Source organism: Podarcis liolepis (genome assembly GCF_965112155.1).
Source record: "Podarcis liolepis genome assembly, chromosome: W".
NCBI classification, from domain to species: domain Eukaryota; kingdom Metazoa; phylum Chordata; class Lepidosauria; order Squamata; family Lacertidae; genus Podarcis; species Podarcis liolepis.
The window spans coordinates 30016199-30037695 of NC_139568.1; the positions used below are offsets into that span (position 1 = coordinate 30016199).

Sequence of the window (21497 nt, forward strand, 5' to 3'; positions counted from 1 at the left end):
GAGGTTCACCAGTCAAAAGACTGGAGGTCTTGAAATCTTTGCAGATGCAAGTTTTGGAAGTGACACCACGGATGGTACAAGCACTTCTGGAGTATGCTACATGTACAACCACTGCCTGTTTGACCGGTTGTGCAGGAAGCACACAACAGTGAGCCTAAGTTCCTGTGAAGCAGAACTCAATGCTCTGTCATTTTCACTCATGGATTGTGAATGGTTGATGCAACTGTTTAAGGACATCAGAGTTTCTGTGAAATGTCCTGTACAAGTGTATCAAGACAATAAATCGTGTTTGGCTTTGCTGAACTCCGAGAGTTGCAAGCAAAGAACCAAGTACTTGCAGATTAAGCTACATCGTGCAAGAGAGTGTATTCAGAAAGGACTGATTCAAGTGTCCTACATGCCAGGAAATGAAATTCCTGCTGATCTGTTGTCTAAGGTTGTTAACAAAGAACAACTTAAGGTTTATGTACAAAAGTTGCAATTGGGTTGAGCCACAGGTACTACAGGTTACACGGAAAGGGGGAGGATGTTAGGATATTTCCGTTCCACCTTAAAAGGGAGCAGGCTTTGTAAGTCACAGAGTCTGCGCATGTCCTATTCACAGGATGTTTATATTTGCTGATTCCTTTCGTTTTCTCAGTCGGACAGAGAAGCTGACTCAGAACGGACATGTTTTTCTTTGTTCTGTTCAACGCTAAATAAAGTCTGTAAAATATGCTCTTCTGCGGTGCAAGCTTTCTGGCTGTGTTTCTGCTGATAAAGGATGTGCACGAGCCTGGAATGTGGCAGTCTATTTCTAAGGCTTCGTGTCGCTAATTGCTGGATCTGCGTGGCTACAGAGATCGATGGACGTCCGGCAGCCGGCTTGGGGCTCAGATGGACGCTATCTCCCTGGCAGTATCCCAACACTTTCAACTTCTTCTTTGGGTATCGCCAACCATTGTGCTATTTCTGTTGTCAATTTCTCTCTGATGTTTTCACCTTGTGTTTCGGGGACTGCTCTCAGCCTAAGATTCACCTCCCGTTGCCTCAATTCATTCATCGCGATTGCGTCCCATACTTCTTCTTGTGTTTTGTTAACTTCCAATAATCCTGCTTTTAATTTCTCTTCTTCCCGTTTCACTTCCTTCATTTCTACTCTTGTTTTTTTCATTCCTTCTTCCAGAGATTGTGCTCTTTTGGAGACATCTTTAATTTGACCTCTTAGCTCTTTTACAGTTTCATCAATCTTTTGGTCCATTTTCCCAATTCTTGTATCCACCTGTTCTATTCTTGTATTAACATGCTCCAATTTATCCTCCATATTCTTTTCACTCTGTCTAATTTCGGCGAACATTTTCAAAATTTCTGCCTTAAAGTCTGCATCTGGTTTGGACCCTCTCCTATCTCCTGGTGTTCCACCCTCCCCACCTTTCTTAGGTACGTGGGACATCCTCCCAATATGACCTTTAACTTAGAGTTGACACCACCCTAATATCACTTCAACCTTTTATGGGTTCCAACCTTGTTCACTTACAGCACTCAAAATCCAATTCAAATTCACTAATTCATATAAGTCTAACTTAGGAGTATCGATATTATACCTTTTACCAAAAGTTCCAAATTTCACCCCCCTCTAGAGTTAAGGAAGGGTGATTAATTAAGTCCAGGAGACTTCAAAGAGTATTCTTCTTGCCACCAATTAGGCTACTCCCTTAAGAAGTCAAAATTTTCCCCAATTATATTCCTATTGTATCGCAAAGAAGTACAAACAAGTATAAAAAAGGGAGAGAAAAAAAAGAGAAAGTTCAAAGTTCCAGTCGCAGGAGACAAAAGAGAAAAGAAAGGGGAAGGAAAAAAGAAAAGGAATCTTCTGCCCCCAATTGGGCTAATCCTTATAAGTTCTTATGGAGTAGTTGTAGAATCAGATTTAGTCCGACCTCCAAACAGAGGAATCAAATGGAGCACGAACAACCAATAAACAACCAATAAAAAACAGGTTAAGGAGAGGAGCTAGAAAACAGGTTGTAATTATCCTCCTGGCCACTGGGTGCCCAGGGTCTCTGAAGTGTAGCTGGGTAAAGTACAAAAGAAGGGAAAAAAATAAAAAGTGGTGCAGTAAAAATGGGGGATATTTCAAAACTGCCGAGCCAGTTTTTTCAATTCTCCAGTGCCAGCTGAAAGTCCGATATTGTAAGTTAAGTCCGAATAAACTATCTGGTGGGCACCAGGAAAAAAAAAGTCTTTTACGAAAAAAGGGAAAGGCAGGAAAGGAGAAAGCCCGGAAGGCTGACCATACAATGGAGTCGAAGACACTTCCTCTGTTGCGCAGTCTTTTTTTAAAAGAAAAAAGGATCACAGTTAGACTTTCAGCTTCCCCTTTCAAAATTCCAAAGAGGACCTTGAAGTAGCAAATCTTAACCCTCCGTTCCCCCTTTTAGCTTGGGTTCTTCTTTTACAATCAAAAAGTTAGTTTGTATCAGTTAGTTTGTAACAGCCTGAAAGGGGAAAAGAAACAATAGCCGCGAGCGGCGACTCACTTTCACTATTAACAACTTTGCTTCCCAAATGCGCACACGTTGATTGGAGATAGCGCCGGTCTCGTAATTACTTATTTTTCATCCGGTGCTTTCCTTTGAAGTCCTAGTTTATCTTTGAAAATATTTTAAGCCCGAATTCCTTGGTTTCGAGAGTTGTGGGCTCCCCCAGCAAGCTCGGGGCTTCGTTTTCCGGAGTTAGCTATGGCTTCCCCTTAGCCCGCATCTCCTCCCCGCCGCTCTCTTCGCTCCCGTTGGAGTTACCTGGCGGCCGGGTGGTCTGCGTTGTGGCTCTCCGCGGGAACCTGAGTGTCTGAACACCCTCCAGACACTACTTCAGGGGGTCACTGCGCCCAAAGACCCCCCTAAATCCTCCGAAAAACCCGGGATTCTCCGCTAGGAAGAAATCCCCGCTTGCGATGGCGTCGCTCGCAACCGGAAGTCTGTCGGCTGCCTTGGCATCTTAGGAATGCGGTAGTCATGGCAACGCTGCTCTCTTCCTTCCCGCCTCTCCTGAGCCCGCGCTTCCTGCCTCACACCAATCGCAAGTGCAGCTTTGGTCAGCTGGTCCATGGACTGTGGGCGGGGTGCGCGCGAAAGCTCATCCTTGACCGTTGGTGACAACCCCTCCTCAAACAACATTTGTATGGGTTCAGAGTCCAGCTGCCACCCGAGACGGTGAACTATCATAGCAAAACATGACCAGTAGTCTCTAACTGACTGGTCTCCCTGTTTACAGTTCATCAGTTCCCGTTTTGTCACACTTTGCTCTACATCGCTGGAAAACATCGCGTCCATCGCCTGATAGAATTTCCGTACGTCCTGCATGGCTGCATTCTGCGTCGCCATCAGGGGCCTGATCCATTCCCTAGCCCCATCCTCCAGGTGACCCACGATATAAGCCACTCGCGCTTCATCGTCTGCAAAATCGTTATGCTGCAGTTTCAAGGCGTATTCTATTTCTGTTCTAAACGCTCCGTAATCTTGAGACCTCCCCCCAAACTTATCCACCAGTCCCGGTACCTTCCTTGCTATGGGGGTGGGCTTGCCCTGGGCATCTTGAGACCGTCGTTCGTCCAGCCTCGCTGTCAAGAGGGCTATGTGCCGTTCCAAGTCGCGGTTTCTCTCCGCCAGCGATTGTCCTCCAGCAGCCCCTTCCGTGGCTCTGACTTCTCCTGTCTTACTCATGATGCCGCCTGCTTGTTGCGCACGAGCAACTTTCGGTGACAGACAGATTGCTGTAGTGGTTTGGAGTTACTCGTGCGTAAACTGTCCCCGTTTGGGAGCTTAACGGCCTGGGTTAAACCGTCTTGGCTGCACAGCCCATCTCCGCGTGGCTGCCTCACTCGCTAGCAGTATCTGTCTGTGGGCGTTTCTTAAACCTCTTCCAGCATAAAATCTGTTTGACACCCAGTCGTCTCCGCCTCTCATTGCGCGGGAGTCTTCTGCGCAGGGAGGGCGTGGGTAGTGGAGGACCAATGCTCTCTTCACTGACGTCCAGGGAAGAATCCCGGAGCCCTTTCCCCTCTTCCCCCATTTGCTCTCCTGGATCCTTGGTGTTACGCTGATTTCCTTCCCCCTCTATTAAGCTGCGTCTCCCCCTGGTGCTGGTACCTTCTCCTGCAGAATCGGAGAGCCTCTCCTTATCCTGTTGCTCCGATGTCAGTTTCCTGACATGTGTGCTTGCTTTTTTGGCAGAAAATGTGGATGCTCAGCTGGTGCCAGTTGTCCTGGGTGCAAAAAGGCCAGAGGCCGCTTGGCTAGCACTCCGAGAATCTTGTGGAGCTGGGGTGGGAAGCAAGGGCCGAGAAGTGGCTGCATCCGAAAGGGAGAGGCAAGATGGCGCCGGCCACATTCTTGAGAGCCGATACACAGCTGGGAGGTGCTGGGAACCCCCACAGGGGGGCGAAGGGACTGTTGCTGTTGCTGGCAATGCTGCTGGTGCTTTTGCTGAGCCTGGGAGCTGTTTGGATGCTGCAACGTGTCTGTGTGAGGAGCCAGGAGAGAGGCCAAGTGTTGGGAGCCCTTTACCCACCAGAGGAGGTGCAGGAAAACGTCCTGGAGGCCGCGTGTGCAGTGGGGGGGGGGGCAGTGAGCAGTGAAAGCTCAGAGACGCCTCTTTCTCCAAAAGCTGCTAAGAGTTGTTTACGTCGTGAGTCGGAGCCTGGGAAGCTGAAAAGAGCTAAAGGCTTCAAGGCCGGCCACCTGCAGCAAGTAGAGATAAGAGCTGTGGAGTTGTGTGGGAACGCCGAGACAAGTCCGGTCACCAAGACAACTGAGAGAGTTGCATCTACAGGGACTTCCGGGACGCCGCAGCCACGGGAAGGAGCACGAGCCTGCCCTTCGGGGGAGTCTCGAACAACACAGAGGTCTAGAGGGGTCACGAAGGCTCCGTGAACCTCGTAACCCCAGGAGGATTATCCTGAGGGTCAAGGTACCCAGCGACGCTGCCCAAGCTTCCCTGTATTGTCAGCGTTTTGCAGGGTTTGAGCTGCAGCATGAAGGGGATGTAACAGACTCTGTGTTGTGAAGCCTCAGGCTCCGTGTGAAAGCGGTGAACCTCCGACAACAGTCATAAAACTGGGAAAAAACAAACCAACTAAGCTGATAAAAAGACTAACTAAAGAACCCAGCGTAAAAGGATTACGAAAGGTAATAGGAGCAGGAATCCACTACCGGCGGTAAGAGAAAATGGAGTACAACGTAAGGCTGGGAGAGAGGGAAAACAAAAAAAGCTGCCGCTAAGTGGTTGTAGAAGAGAGACCTCAGATACAAAGTATAAGGACTCTGAGGCAAAGTAACAAATGAAAATATCTTAAGGGATTAGAAAGAAGTGAAAGGAATTTTTCTGTTCAACTTGGTGAGATAGCAGCGTTTATGACCGGGAAGAGATTGCAGGGGCGGTTTCATGGCAATTAACTCCTTTGCACGCCGTCTGTAAACATGGTCTGAGTCAAGCAGCATATGCTTAGAGAATTTTATTATTCACACCTCTTTGTTACTCACACCTCTCATATTGGTACAAAGGACAGAAACTGCTATTTTACTTGGGCCAGCTAAAAGAGTGAAAAACAGATTGGCAGCAGGAGGAGGGAAGACGCGGAGAGGCAGCGCCCTTCCAGTGACGTTTGGAAGGAAAAAGAGATTTGTGTGTTTGGAGAAAGCAGCGAGTTTCCGTACCAACACCCTCATTTCGTGTTCTTCTCCCCGATATAAAGAGTCACAACCTAATACGTTGGCTGGAGAAGAGGGGGTTTACTTTCTAGATTATTTCACCGCTACAGCGGAAAGAGACTGAGAACTTTTGGAAAGGGGGAAAGCGAAATCAAGACGGTGGGTCAGGACTTTTTGCAACATATAAAAGCTTTTCCACTCAGGAGACGCTCTAATTGGGTCCTGCCCCACACCCATATGCCCACTTTTGGATTAAGACACACCCCACACTCCGTTTAAGTTCCAAGGTTTTATCGGCCACTGGGATTTAAGCCGATGGTCTCAGTATCTTTGGCGATTATTTCTGTGCTGCTTATATAGTCCTTTTATGAACTTTGCAAGCTCTTTTTCTTTTTTTTCTCTCCTTTTCTCTTTTTTGCTCTGTGCCACTGGTTGATATTTGGGTCACCCTCTTCCTCCCCTCATTGTTTGATTACCTTCTTTATCTTGATCGCTTTCCCTTATCCTCCTAATAGGCTTTTTCTTTTTTTTTCTTCCCCCCCCCCTGTGGTACGGTACCTCCTTATTCTTAGCCCCCCCCCCAATGGCGGACAAAACAAAGTGAAACAGTTTAACGGACTAGAGAGAAGGGAAAGGAAGCTTTCTGTCTCACCGGGTCAGAGACTGCGATAGCAACGACCGGCGCGGATTTTTGTGGATGGTTTTTCCTTCCTTCACTCCTTGGAATACAGCGCTCCTCCACCTCTTTGAATACAACGTTCAAGAGGGGAGCGACACAAACAGTACAGCTTCAATTTTCCCTGTAACATCTGAGAGACGTGGGTTTTGCCACTAGAATACTTTCTCTCTTTATACCAAAGGAGGAAGACTATTAAATATATAAAATGAAAAACGGATCGAAAAAGGGGGTGGGAACACCAGTAGAAAGGAGGCCATCAAGACAAGAAGAGGGGAAAGAGGCAAAAGAAATCAAAGATTACGATAGTTTGATGGCTGAAATAAGAAAAGAATTTAAAAATAATGAACAATATATTGAGAGAAAGTTATTAGAAGTGCAAGATATTTGGGATAAGAAATTGGAGGGGGTGGTAGGCGAACTGACAGGAAAAGTTAAAGAATTATCGGTAAGAGCTAAGGTACTGGAGGATTCAATGAAAAGGGTGCAAAAAGATACGAAGTACAGTAAGAAGGAGGTGGACAGGATTAGAGTAGAAGTGAAAGAGATAGGAAAGATACAGGAAGAGCTGATGGACAACATGGCTATGACACAGATGAGACAAAATCAATCAAATCTGAAGTTTAGAGGAATACCAGAGAGTCTAAATGAGAATATAAGATCTAAAATGGTTAAAGAGTTAGCAACTTGGCTAGACAGGAAGGAAGAAGAGATAAATTACTCTCTTGTAAACATATTCAGGATAAAAACAAAATCGGTCAAAGCCAAAGGGAAAAAATTCCAGGAGATGTATTAGCCATGTTCAATTCGTTGGAGATAAGAAATGAAATACTGAAACAGAATTATAACAAAAGGTTATATATTGAAGGAAACCCAATTATTATATTAAAAGAGATTTCTTCGAGATTTCTTCCAAGGAGGGACCCTTATAAAAAACTAACCAACCAGCTGAAGAAAAACGGGATCCTGTATAGATGGGAATTCCCGGAAGGTATTTCATTCTACTTCAAGGAAAAAAGATTTAAACTGTCCACCCCTTCAGAACTTCAGAAATTTGCAAGGAGATACGAGAAGGACTTTGGAAGGATGACGGGGTGGGAGGAGGAGGTTGGGAAGCAACAGGGGGAGGAGGGGGAGGGAGAGGGGAGCGAAGAAGAAGAAGGAGAGGAGGGAGAAAGGGAAGAAGTAGAGATAGAAGACAAAGAACAGTAGTTTCTATTTAGATTTGATAAACTTATTAACACTATATAACAGATGACTTTAAAAATACTAAATTGGAATGTGAATGGGCTGAACAATAAAAACAAAAGGAACCAGATTGCACATATATTATTGAAAAAGAATTGCGACCTAATTTGTCTACAAGAGACTCATGTAATAAACAAGCATAAGAGAATTCTGAGTAACAAGAGACTAGGATTGGACTTTGTGACATCGGATAAGGTTAAGAAAAGAGACGTAGTAATATATATAAAGGAAAAATTTGAACCAAAATTATTGTATAAAGATGATCAAGGGAGACTGATTGTAGTACAGGTGGTCTTTCAAGGAGAAAAAATAATTGTTGTTGGAATATATGCGCCAAATGAGAAAAAGTCAGTTTTTTTCTCTGAATTAGGTAATAAGGTAATGGAGTGGATGGATCAAAAAATGATACTGATGGGTGACTTTAATGGGGTGGTAGCACCAGACTTGGATAGATCAACAAAAAAGCAAAAGACGAAGGAAGGTAAACTACCCTGCTCTTTTTTTGACATGGTTGATAATATGGGACTAATTGACGCCTGGAGATTTAAAAACCCCACTATTAAACAATACACCTTCTTTTCAAACCCAAACCAGAGTTGGGGAAGAACAGATAGTGTTTGGATATCGAAGGAAATGATACAAAATTTAATTAAGTCTGAAATTCTTCCACGAACAATATCTGATCATAATGCGGTTTCTATAGAATTAAGAGGTTAAGATGTTAGAGTAGGATGATGGAGAATGAATGAATTCTTATTCAATGATCAGAAAATTGTAACAAAGGCTAAAGAAACAATTGAAGAATACTTTAAATGGAATTTAAATGGAGAAACTGCTATAGAGATGGTGTGGGATGCAGGAAAGGCAGTTATGAGGGGCTTTTTGATTCAGAAAAATAGTCACTTAGGGAAAGAAAAAGAGAAAAAGAAAGAACAGATTTTAACACAGATAATAGAAAATGAAAGAAAATTAACTATTAACCCTGATGAGAAGACGGCAAAACAAAAAATATAAAGATACTACAAGCCAAATTTTCTACAATAATCAACCAAGAGATTGAATGGAAAATTAAAACGATGAAACAGAAGAACTTTGAATCAGCAAATAGGGTAGGGAAATATTTGGCGTGGCAAATAAGAGAAAGAAGGAAACAAAATGTGATTTGTAAGATAAGGGAAGGAGAAAGGATGGTAGAGGAACCAAAAGAGATAAAAAAGATATTTCAAAAGTATTATAAGGATTTATATAAAAGAGGAAAGGAAACAGATTATGAAATAGATTGCTTCTTACAAGAACACCATCTGCAACAGATCTCAAAAGAAGAAAAAGAGCTATTAGATCAAAACATTACACAAGAAGAGATAAAGGAGGCTATAAAAAAGATGAAATCCGGGAAAGCGCCGGGGCCGGATGGCCTTCCGGCTAAATACTACAAAATATTAAGTGACCAAGTATCACCAATGTTATGTGAAGTGATGAACAATATAATAAAAGAGGGAAGGATCCCGAACACCTGGAAGGAAGCATATATTACATTGATTCCTAAAAAAGATGTGGATGCTCTGGAAGTGAAGAATTATAGGCCAATTTCGTCATTAAATAATGATTATAAACTGTTTGCTGACGTAATGGCAGAAAGATTAAAAAAGGTTTTAAACAACAGAATTCATAAAGATCAAACGGGCTTCCTTCCAGGGAGACAACTAAGGGACAATGTAAGAAATGTGAGACATTATTGAATATTTGGACACCAGAATAGATAAACAGGCAGCCCTGGTATTCATAGATGCCGAAAAGGCATTTGATAATATTTCATGGGGCTTCCTGATGAAAAGTTTGAAATTTATGGGAATGGGAGAAAAATTTAGAAGAGGCATAGAAGCAATTTATCATGAACAAAAGGCAAAACTGGTAATAAATAATACTACAACGGAATTTTTTAATATACATAAAGGGACTAGACAAGGTTGCCCCCTGTCTCCTCTATTGTTTATAACAGTATTAGAAATACACAATAAGAGACTGAGAGAAGCAACAGAGGTTAAAGGAATTAAGGTTGGAAAGAGGGAATACAAAATCAAAGCTTTTGCGGATGATATTGTACTAACACTAGAGGACCCAAAGAATAGCGTAAAAGAAGCCCTACAAATATTTGAAGAGTTTGGTGCTGTGGCAGGACTCAAGGTAAATAAAAATAAAACTAAAATGTTGGTTAAAAACTTAACTAAGGAAGAAACGACAGATCTAGAACAAAGGGCGGGTATTATGACAGCTAAAAAAGTGAAATATCTCGGAGTGTGGATTACGACAAAAAACATAAATTTATATAACGATAATTACGAGGCCACATGGAGGAATATAAAGAAAGACCTGGAGATCTGGGGGAGGATGAAACTATCCTTTTTGGGGAGGATAGCGGTTGTTAAAATGAATGTTCTGCCCAGAATGTTGTTCTTATTTTAAACTATCCCTGTACTTAAAGGTTTAAAGCAGTGTAAGGAATGGCAGAGAGCCCTGGCAAGATATATCTGGCAGGGAAAAAGACCGCGGATAAAAATGAAAATATTGGTAGACAAAAAGGAAAGAGGAGGCTTTTCTTTACCGGACTTGAGTCTATATTATGAAGCCGCGTCTTTATTGTGGCTAAAAGACTGGATAAGATTGGAAAATAGAGATATAATAGATTTGGAGGGCTTCAATAACAGGTACGGATGGCATTCGTACCTGTGGTACGAAAAGGTGAAGGTTCATAGGGGCTTCCTAAACCATATTTTTAGGGGACCAATATACCAGGTATGGGAGAGAAATAAAAATCTCCTGGAAAGGAAGACTCCCTGGTGGATCTCACCATTAGAGGTGTTAACGATTAGGAAAACAAATATGGAAGAGAGGAATGCCACCTATGAAGAACTTATAAGTAAAACAGAACAAGGGAACAAACTTAGACCCTACGAAGAGATAAAAAACTTATTCACTGGCTGGTTGCAATACCACCAGGTGAATGATTTGTTAAAAGAAGATAAAAAGAAACTGGGCTTTGAAGACAAAAAAACTAAGTTCCACGTGGAGGTAGTTGAAGGTAAAAATAAAATACTGTCTAGGATATATGATATGCTACTGGAGTGGTACACAAAAGACGAGGAGGTGAAGGAGGCAATGATTAAATGGGCAATAGACATCGGCCATAATCTTGACTTTGAATGGTGGGAGGAACTGTGGAACAGTAGTATAAAGTTTACGGCGTGTATGGCACTGAGGGAAAATATCTGGAAAATGATATATAGGTGGTATCACACGCCGGTGAAATTGGCTAAAATGTATAGGTTAAAGAATAAAAGATGTTGGAAATGTGGTGAAGCAGAAGGCGACTTTTATCACATGTGGTGGTCATGTAATAAAGTGAAAGACCTGAAGCCTTTCTGCTAGGAATGATGGGTAAAGAAATTAGAAAAGAAGATAAGAACATATTTCTTTATGCCACCACAGCTGCAAGAATTATGTTGGCACAAAACTGGAAAACGGAAACCATACCCAGTATAAAGGATTGGCAGGTCAAAATGGTAAACTATGCCGAGCTTGCTAGACTAACAGGTAGAATACGAGACCAAGATGAACAGAAATTTCAAAAAAAATGGAATAAATATTGGAATTATGTCGGAACCAATTTGTAGAGGAAACTGGCGGGGTTGGAATAAATCTAACAGTGAGTGATTAACTTTTAAGAATAAAAAAAAAATACATGATTGTGGAATTTATTTGATACTTACCAAAAGGGTGGAGGGGAGTCCAGAACTCGGCAGAGCCCGAAATATTATGATTTTCTTTATCTTTTTATGATTTTTTGTATAATTTGGGGAAGGGAAATAATAAATTATGTAAATATGTACTCATATGTATACTGATATGTTTAGCGGTATGTCTATTTGTATATTTTCTTTGTGTAATTTGAATAAAAATGTACTGGGGGAAAAAAAGAAAAAAGAAAAAGAGAGAGTTGCATCTACGGAAGCTGTGAAGGTCCTGGGCAAGTCTTCCTGCCGGGGGGAGTCTGTTGCCGTGACAAACAGAGAGGACATCTGCAGAAGCCCCAAGGAGGGGGGTAGTGAGAAAATTGTTGCCCTGACGACCCAGGATTGTCAACAACAAGACTTTCTTACTGTAATAATCGACAGTGGAGCCGCCAACTCGTGTGGAGCCGCCAATTTGTGACGATCGCGGATGGAGGCAGAAAAAGACTAACAGAGACAGGCTTTTTCTTCTGTCCCTTCCTTAAGCATGAAGTCAAAGCTTTTGCGGTAACTGTTTGTTAAGTGTGCATGACCTACTAGTTGATGGTTTTCATGTCTCTTTTGCAGGTGACAAATGTGAATTTTCCAAGGATGGGAAACACGTGTACACAGTGCAGTCTAAAGATAATTTGTTTCCTCAGGAGAGGATGACACCGAAGAGGCGAAGGGCCAATGTGTGAATGTGGCGCCTCACCATGGTTGTTCACATATTTGGCACCGACGCTTCGCCCATTTGAATTGGAGATATCTTCAGAAAGCACCAGAGCTGACACAAGGGTGCAAATTTAATGTTTGTGACAAATCTTTAGATTGCAATGCATGTAAACAGGCAAAAATTGTGACATGCTCATATCCAAAGTCAGAGAGGCGGACCACACAACCCTTTGAATTAATTCATTCAGATTTGTGTGGACCCATGTCAGTTGAGCCACTGGGAGGATCAAAGTATTCTCTGCTTTTGATTGATGATTTTTCGAGGTCTGCTTGGACCTTCTCTCTGAAAACGAAAGGGGAGGCAGCTAAAATGATCAGGGATTGGATCACCGCAGTTGAGGTAACCTTTTCCACCAAAGTTCGTGGTTTTCAAAGTGACAGAGGTTCTGAATTTACTGGTTCTGCTTTACAGGATTTCTTTAGGGAGAAGGGGATTAGCCACCGTTTGACCACTCCTTACTCTCCGCAACAGAATGGGGTCGCAGAGAGAAGGCACAGGACGGTGGAGGAAGCTGTGTCTGCGATCCTTTGGGACGCAGGGCTACCCCAGAAATATTGGTCTGAGGCCTGGCGCTACGTTGTTCATACGCAGAATAGAGTGTACAACTCTAGTGTAGGAAATACGCCGTATTTCTTACAGCATGGAAAGAAGCCCAAGGTACACTACCTCCGTGTGTTTGGTTGTGAGGCTTGGGTTCTTATTCCAAAGGCTCTACGCAAGAAAGGTGAGCCAAGATCTAAAAGAATGATCTTTGTAGGGTATGAGCCTGGCTCAAAGGCCTGGCGGTTTGCGTACCCAAGTGGAAACCAGTCTAGGTTGGTTATCAGCAATAGCGCTGAATTCTGTGAGCAAGCTGGTTGGAAACGTCTGCACGCTAATCCAGACGTAATTTCGCAGCAGTTCTATGACTCAGATGTTGAGGAGGAAGAGGAACTTGTTGCTGGGGACCACGGTCCAGAGCAACAGGGTCCACCACAGGGACAGAGTCCAAGGCAGGGACAGCTCAGGATCCCTCAGAGGGGGGAACCTAGATCACCTCCTCAGGCAAGTGTCAAATTTGAGCCAAAGAGTGAGCCTTCCTCACCTGCTGGACCAGCTGTAAGGCCCAAGAGGCGCAGCAGGTCAGAGGGGGAAGACACTGAAGATGATTTAGCTGGACCCAGTGAAGCAGCAGGGTCACCAGGATTCACACTGAGGAGATCAGCGAGGACAAGGAGGCCTCCTGATAGGTACGATGCTTCAGGCGTCTGGGTAGGTTCAGCCAGATGTGAACCTGAATCCTTCGAGGATATTCAGAGTTTACCTGAGGAAGAAGCAGGCAAGTGGCACAGGGCAATGGACAAAGTGATGAAGTCCATGAAAGATCTAGGTGTGTTCTCACTCACAGAGTTGCCGCCGGGCAAGCAGGCTGTGAGTTGCAGGTGGTTTTACCGCTTGAAACCCACTCAGAGGAAGGGAATACACTTCACGAAGGTGTATTCGCCAACGTCACGAGCGGAGACTCTGAGAACGCTTTTAGCTTGTGCAGCACAGAGAGGCTGGAAGGTAAACCACTTTGATGTGGATGTTGCCTACCTTAACTCAGATCTCCAGGAGGAGCTGTACATGATTCCTCCTCCGGGGTTTGAGAACTTAAGGCAGGATGTTGTGTGGAGATTGCACAAATCCATCTATGGATTACGTCAATCTGCCAGAAACTGGAACATGTGCCTGAATGAAGCCTTAGAAGAGCTAGGTTTCAGGAGAAGTGTTGCTGATAGTTGCTTTTATTTGAGAGGATCAGGGGCAACACAAGAGTATTTGCAGATCTGGGTTGATGACTTGTTGTTTTTCTCAGAGACAGATGAACAGGCAGAGACGTTTGCCAAAGAGCTAGGGAAACGGTTCAAGCTTAAACAGCTTGGTGCTCTCAAAACCTACCTAGGTGTCAGTGTTGAGCGTGCACAGGATGGAAGCTTCTTGCTCAGCCAGAAAGGCAAAATTGAGCAATTGCTTCAGAACATGAGGATGAGTGATTGTGCAGGAGTGAGAAGTCCTATGGAGACTAGTTTTGTAAAGGACAGCCAGCAAGTAGAACGCGCTCCGTTCAAAAATACTGAAGTGTTTCAGTCAGCCCTAGGGAGTTTGTTGTACTTGTCCCAGTGGAGCAGACCTGATATAGCGTTTGCTGTCAATCTGCTCAGCAGGGAAGCTTCAAACCCTAGTGTGCAAGCCTGGAATGGCATCAAGAGAGTTCTGAGGTATTTGCAGGAAACCAAAGACTTTTGTCTTAGGTTGCCGGCACAAGGAGAAGTCAAACTGACTTGTTTTGTGGACTCGGATTGGGCTAATCTTGAGGATCGCAAGTCTGTGTCTGGCCTAGTGGTGAAGTTTGGGAACTCAGTAGTTGGATGGAGGTCTAAGAAGCAAAGTCTTATAGCGCTCTCATCCACTGAGGCTGAGTTTAGTGCTCTTTCAGAGGTGTGCAGAGAAGTTCTATGCTTGCTTAGTGCAGGAACTCTGCGAAGTGGATTGTCTGCCGATACGTGTTTTCGAGGACAATCAACCATGCCTGCGTTTGGCATAGTCAGGTCAGTTCAAGGCTAGAACTAAACACCTAGACATTCGCTTTCGGAATGTGTGCCAGAGCGTTCAGGAGGGATTAGTTGCTCTGAAGTATTGTCTGAACCTAGCTGATGGGTTCACGAAGCCACTCACCTTCCAAAGACATGGGGAGTTTTGCGAAGGTCTGGGTTTGGGACGACCAAGGGTCAAGGGTTGATTCTCGCCTCAGGCGCGAGGCAAGAGGGGGTGTTGGGTGTAGTGAAGGGTTAACCTTCTGTGCCTCAAGCCTGAGAGGAGGCTCTTACAAGGGAAGTAAGCCAGGACGTGACGAAAGCCGCTTGGAATGCTGTGAGCTGAGTGGGAACCGAAAGCAGTTCAGCCGCTGCACTGAGAGAGAAGGACGCAGAGAAAATGCAGCTTGAATCTGATGGTCTTTATGAATTGTAAACACACTATATTTGAGCAAATAAAGGGATAGTAGGACAGAAGAAACGTGTGGGACTTTTTTACTGCTCTCTCGACACATGCCGCTGTGTACTTCCGCTAATTGCTTTACGATCTACAGAGGCTCCCAGGGGAAGCGTGGCTGGGCGCCGAACAATAAAGCAATAAATCTACCGAACATGGCTCTCTATCAAGGGCTGTTTCAGACTCAGGCTGTGGCTGTGGCTGTTGCTCTGGTTCTGGCTCTGGCTCTTTCTCAGGCTCTGGTTCTGAATGAGGGCTTGGTTCTGGCACTGATTCAGGGTCTCGCTCTGGCTCTGGCACTCTATCAAGGACTGTTTCAGACTTAGGCTGTGGCTGTGGCTCTGTTTCCATTCTTACAATGGAATGTACACAAAACAATAATCATAGAATCATAGAATCATAGAATCATAGAGTTGGAAGAGACCACAAGGGCCATCGAGTCCAACCCCCTGCCAAGCAGGAAACACCATCAGAGCACTCCTGACATATGGTTGTCAAGCCTCTGCTTAAAGACCTCCAAAGAAGGAGACTCCACCACACTCCTTGGCAGCAAATTCCACTGTCGAACAGCTCTTACTGTCAGGAAGTTCTTCCTAATGTTTAGGTGGAATCTTCTTTCTTGTAGTTTGGATCCATTGCTCCGTGTCCGCTTCTCTGGAGCAGCAGAAAACAACCTTTCTCCCTCCTCTATGTGACATCCTTTTATATATTTGAACATGGCTATCATATCACCCCTTAACCTCCTCTTCTCCAGGCTAAACATGCCCAGCTCCCTTAGCCGTTCCTCATAAGGCATCGTTTCCAGGCCTTTGACCATTTTGGTTGCCCTCCTCTGGACACGTTCCAGTTTGTCAGTGTCCTTCTTGAATTGTGGTGCCCAGAACTGGACACAGTACTCCAGGTGTGGTCTGACCAGAGCAGAATACAGTGGCACTATTACTTCCCTTGATCTAGATGCTATACTCCTATTGATGCAGCCCAGAATTGCATTGGCTTTTTTAGCTGCCGCGTCACACTGTTGGCTCATGTCAAGTTTGTGGTCAACCAAGACTCCTAGATCCTTTTCACATGTACTGCTCTCAAGCCAGGTGTCACCCATCTTGTATTTGTGCCTCTCATTTTTTTTGCCCAAGTGCAATACTTTACATTTCTCCCTGTTAAAATTCATCTTGTTTGTTTTTGCCCAGTTCTCTAATCTGTCAAGGTCGTTTTGAAGTGTGATCCTGTCCTCTGGGGTGTTAGCCACCCCTCCCAGTTTGGTGTCATCTGCAAATTTGATCAGGATGCCCTTGAGTCCATCATCCAAGTCGTTGATAAAGATGTTGAATAAGACCGGGCCCAAGACAGAACCCTGTGGCACCCCACTAGTCACTCTTCTCCAGGATGAAGAGGAACCATTGATGAGCACCCTTTGGGTTCGGTCAGTCAGCCAGTTACAAATCCACTGAGTGGTAGCATAGTCAAGACCGCATTTTACCAGCTTCTTTACAAGAATATCATGGGGCACCTTGTCAAATGCCTTGCTGAAATCAAGGTAGGCTACATCCACTGCGTTCCCTTCATCTACCAGGCTTGTAATTCTGTCAAAAAACGAGATCAGGTTAGTCTGACATGACTTATTTTTCAGAAATCCATGCTGACTATTGGTGATCACAGCATTCCTTTCTAGGTGTTCACAGACTGTTTGCTTAATGATCTGTTCCAGAATCTTCCCTGCTATTGATGTCAGACTGACTGGGCGGTAATTATTTGGGTCCTCTCTTTTCCCCTTTTTGAAAATAGGGACAATCCTTTCTGTATAAATTTTCCAATACATTCTGAGAACATAATAAACCCTTAATTGTTGTCCACCTCCTTTTAGTTCCTTTATCACTCGAATGCTAGCACGGAGTCAAAACTATTATTGTATTTTTGAACATATCTTGTATAACCATCCCATTTTTCTGCAAATTTTTGCTTTGAGATTCCTCTGAGTTTGCTAGTCAAGATTTTTTGGGATCTCTTTATCTAAAATACTTCATAGAAATGCCTCCATTTTTTTCGTAAAAGTTATCCCCATCATCTTTTTTAATTCATCGTATATTCCCCCCCCCAAAAAAAATATTAATCTTTTCACACGTCCACCACATGTGGCTCATGTCACCGTTATTTCCTCCACATCTCCAACAAGCATTCGCCAAATTTTTATACATTCTTGATCATCTGGAAGGAGTGAGGTACCACCTATGAGCCATTTTCATCATGTCCTCTCTTATATTATAGCTGGCTGTAAATTTCAAATTTACATTCCGTCAGTTTCCCCCATCTTTTAGCATAATTGGACGGCCCACATCTTGGGCCCACTTTATCATTGAAGCCTTAACCTCCTCATCCATTACTTTGTAGTCTAAAAGAAGTCTACATTTTTGCGATTATTTTGGTTTTACTATTCAGTAGTTCTCTTTCAAATCTTGAAGGCTCCTTTTCAAAACCTATCTGCTTATCCTGTCTGAACTCTTCATTCACCTAGAAGTAATCTAGCCAACTAGAAAAGTGATCTTTTATTTTCTCATAACTTATCAATATTAGCTGACCCTCCTCCTCCCCCCCTTAATATTGTGTTATACGTTATCCAGTTCTCTTTGATGTTGTTGCTTTTTTAAACAGCGATTGCTTCTAGTGGAGAGTTCCATCTTGGGGTTTTCTGTTCCAAATATCTTTTGTATTTTCCCCATAACTTATTTGTAGCATTTCTTATTATATGATTTGAATAACTCCTATGCGTCTTTATTTTCCCATAATTAAGATAGCCATGCCACCCAAAACGGGTGTCATGACCTTCTAGATCTAAAATATCCCAATTTTTTAATAAATACCAATCTTTCAACCAGAGAAGACATGAGGCTTTGTAATATAGCTTCAAATCCGGTAACCCGTAGCCACCTCTTTCTACAGTATCTATTAATATCTTATGCTTTACTCTTGGTCTTTTACCCTTCCACAAAAATTTAGAAATTTCTTTTTTTTATATAAAGATATTTATTAAGGATTTTAAACTTTAAATTCACCAAACATATATAAAACCGTCACCCAAATACAACAAACAAGCAAAGAAAAACAGAGAAAAACAAAAAGGTTAACATATAATAGAAAAACATACAACAAAATCAAATATCCAACAACAATATTTTCTTAGCCTTTTGGACTTCCTCACATCTCCCATTCCTGCGTTCCCAATTAAAATTATGAACAGCAAATTATCACCTTGTTTCAACTCCTATTTTGTAATTTTCAAATATTATGTCTCCGACTTTAAATATTTTTATCAAATACTCAAATGCTTAATTTATACATAATGTTGTTCCAAAATTTATCTTTTTCTCAGATCTCACTTATTCTCATATTTCTTTGAACTAAGTTGCTGATGCCATGTTATTTTCAGTCCTGCATCTTTCTTAACACTCATACAGTTTACAATGTTTTTGTAAATAGTCCTTAAACTTTTTCCAGTCCTCTTCCACTGCCTCTTCTCCCAGGTCTCGGATTCTGCCAGTCATTTCTGCCAATTCCATGTAGTCTATCAGTTGCGTCTGCCATTCTTCCACGGTGGGCAAATCTTGGGTCTTCCAATATTTTGCAATAAGTATTCTTGCTGCTGTTGTTGCATACATAAAAAAAGTTCGATCCTTCTTTAAGACCCTCTGACCAACAATACCCAGAAGGAAGGCCTCTGGTTTCTTAGAGAAGGTATACTTAAATACCTTTTTCAGTTCATTATATATCATTTCCCAGAAAGCCTTAACCCTAGGGCAAGTCCACCAGAGGTGAAAGAATGTTCCTTCAGTTTCCTTACATTTCCAACATTTGTTGTCGGGCAAATGGTATATTTTTGCAAGCTTGACTGGGGTCATGTACCACCTATATATCATTTTCATAACATTTTCTTTCAAGGAATTACATGCCATGAATTTCACAGCGGTGGTCCATAACCTTTCCCAGTCAGCAAACATAATATTGTACCCAATGTCCTGTGCCCATTTTATCATAGCTGATTTAACGGTTTCATCTTGTGTGTTCCATTTTAACAACAAGTTATACATTTTTGAAAGTACCTTAGTCTTAGATTCTAACAGTTCTGTTTCTAGTTTCGATTTTTCCACCTGGAATCCTATCTTTTTGTCCGAATTAAAAACCTTCTTAATCTGAGCATAATGTAACCAATCTCGCACTTTATCCTTTAATTTCTCCAAACTCTGCAATCTCCAAGTCTCTCCATCTTTTTCTAGTATTTCCCAATATTTCGGCCATTTGGCCTCCATATTGAGTCTTTTCCGGGCCTTAGCTTCCATTGGTGACAACCACCTTGGGGTTTTGTTTTCTAGTAAGTCTTTGTATTTTATCCAGACATTAAACACTGCCTTCCTGACAATATGGTTCTTGAAAGCCTTATGAATTTTAACCTTGTCGTACCACAAATATGCATGCCATCCAAAAGCATTGTTAAATCCTTCCAGATCCAAAACATCCGTGTTCTCAAGAAGCAGCCAGTCTTTCAACCAGCAGAAAGCTGCTGATTCATAATACAATCTTAAATCTGGCAGGGCAAACCCCCCTCTTTCCTTGGCATCAGTTAATATTTTAAACTTTATTCTGGGCTTTTTGCCCTGCCAGACAAATTTAGAGATATCTCTCTGCCACTTCCTGAAACACTCCACCTTATCCACAATCTGTAAGGTCTGGAACAAAAACAGCATTTTTGGCAATACATTCATCTTTATAGCAGCAATTCGGCCCAACAAGGAAAGTTTCAATCTTGACCAACTTTCTAAATCCTTTTTGATTTCTAACCAGCACTTTTCATAATTGTCCTTAAATAGATTCAGATTCTTGGCTGTCATGTTTACCCCTAGGTATCTCACCTTTTTAACCACATTTAAGTCTGTCTCTTTCTGAAACCTTTCTGATTCTGAAGGTGTCAATTTTTCCCCCAATACCTTTGTTTTTTGCTTGTTTAGTTTGAATCCCGCCACCCGACCAAACTCGTGAATCAATTCTAAAACCCTTTTCGTACTAGATTCTGGCTCCTGTAGTGTCAAAACCAGGTCATCTGCAAAAGCTTTAAGTTTATACTGTTTAGCTCCGACCTGAATTCCTTCAACCAACCGGTCCCCTCTAATCAAATTTAAGAGCACCTCCAGGACCGAAATAAATAGCAAAGGCAACCTTGTCGTGTTCCTTTTTCAATCTCAAACTCTTCTGACACCACATTGTTAACTATCAATTTAGCTTTTTGTTCTGAATAAATTGCATCTATGCCATTTTCAAACCCCCGTCCCACTCCCATCCCTTCAAGGTTTTTCTTCATGAACTTCCATGAGATGTTGTCAAATGCCTTCTCCGCATCTATAAAAATTAACACTGCTTTTGTCTTTATATTTGTTTGCAAAAGTTCCAAAATGTCAATAATATTCCTTGTGTTGGCAAACAAATGTCTGCCTGGGAGAAAACCTGCCTGATCCTTATGAATCACTTCATTTAAAACTTTTTAAAGTCTATTACTAAGATGTCTGCAAAAATTTTATAATCCACATTTAGAAGGGAAATGGGACGGTAGTTCTTAAGTTGTGTCTTTTCAGTTTCCACTTTAGGTATCAATGTGATGAAAGCTTCTTTCCACGATTCCGGTGCTTTCTTCCCCTCCATAATCTCATTGCAAACCTCCGTTAATGGATGTATCAAATAATCTTTCAATGTCTTGTAATATTTGGAGGTAAGCCCATCTGGCCCTGGAGATTTGCCCAGTTGCATATTCTGAATGGCACCTTCAATCTCTTGTTGTGTTATTTTATAATTCAGGAATGTCCTATTTTCTTGAGACAATTTTGGTAGTCCGTTCCTTCTCAAAAATTCGTCTATCTCAGTCTCATCTTGGGGCCCTTGGGTATACAATTGTTTGAAGTATCTCTGGAAACACTTTCTAATCTCCACAGGATTCTGGATGTTTCTCCCTTCAATCTCTAGGTTAGTGACCGTATTTAGTTTTTGTCTCTTTTTCAACTGCCATGCTAGCAGTTTCCCACATTTGTTTGCCGATTCAAATGATCTTTGTTTCATTAACTTGATTTTCCACTCCACTTCCTGATTTATCAGTTTGGAGTATTGTGCTTGATAAAGTTTAATTTCTCTCAGAATCTCCTGTGACTTCGGTTTCGATCTTAACTTTTTCTCACATTCCTTAATTTTCTTCAAGATCTTGTCCTTTCTCTCATTCTGTGCTCTTTTCTTTATGGTGTTCTGTTGTATCAGAAACCCCCTCATAACAGCTTTGCTGGCGTCCCAGATTACTTTTCCCCCCACAGTAGTGTTCAAATTTATTTCAAAATAGTCCT

General features: G+C 42.5%; 1 protein-coding gene across 1 annotated transcript in view; it reads left to right on the plus strand.

Annotated features, from left to right (window-relative positions):
* Nucleotides 1-16286: 16286 nt before the first annotated feature.
* Nucleotides 16287-21497, plus strand: part of LOC310697841 (uncharacterized protein) — a gene marked incomplete at its 3' end in the record, with an annotated part of 103311 nt that continues 98100 nt past the window's right edge. Inside the window, exon 1 of the mRNA XM_083484465.1 lies at nucleotides 16287-16346. The remainder of the gene's footprint in view (nucleotides 16347-21497) is intronic.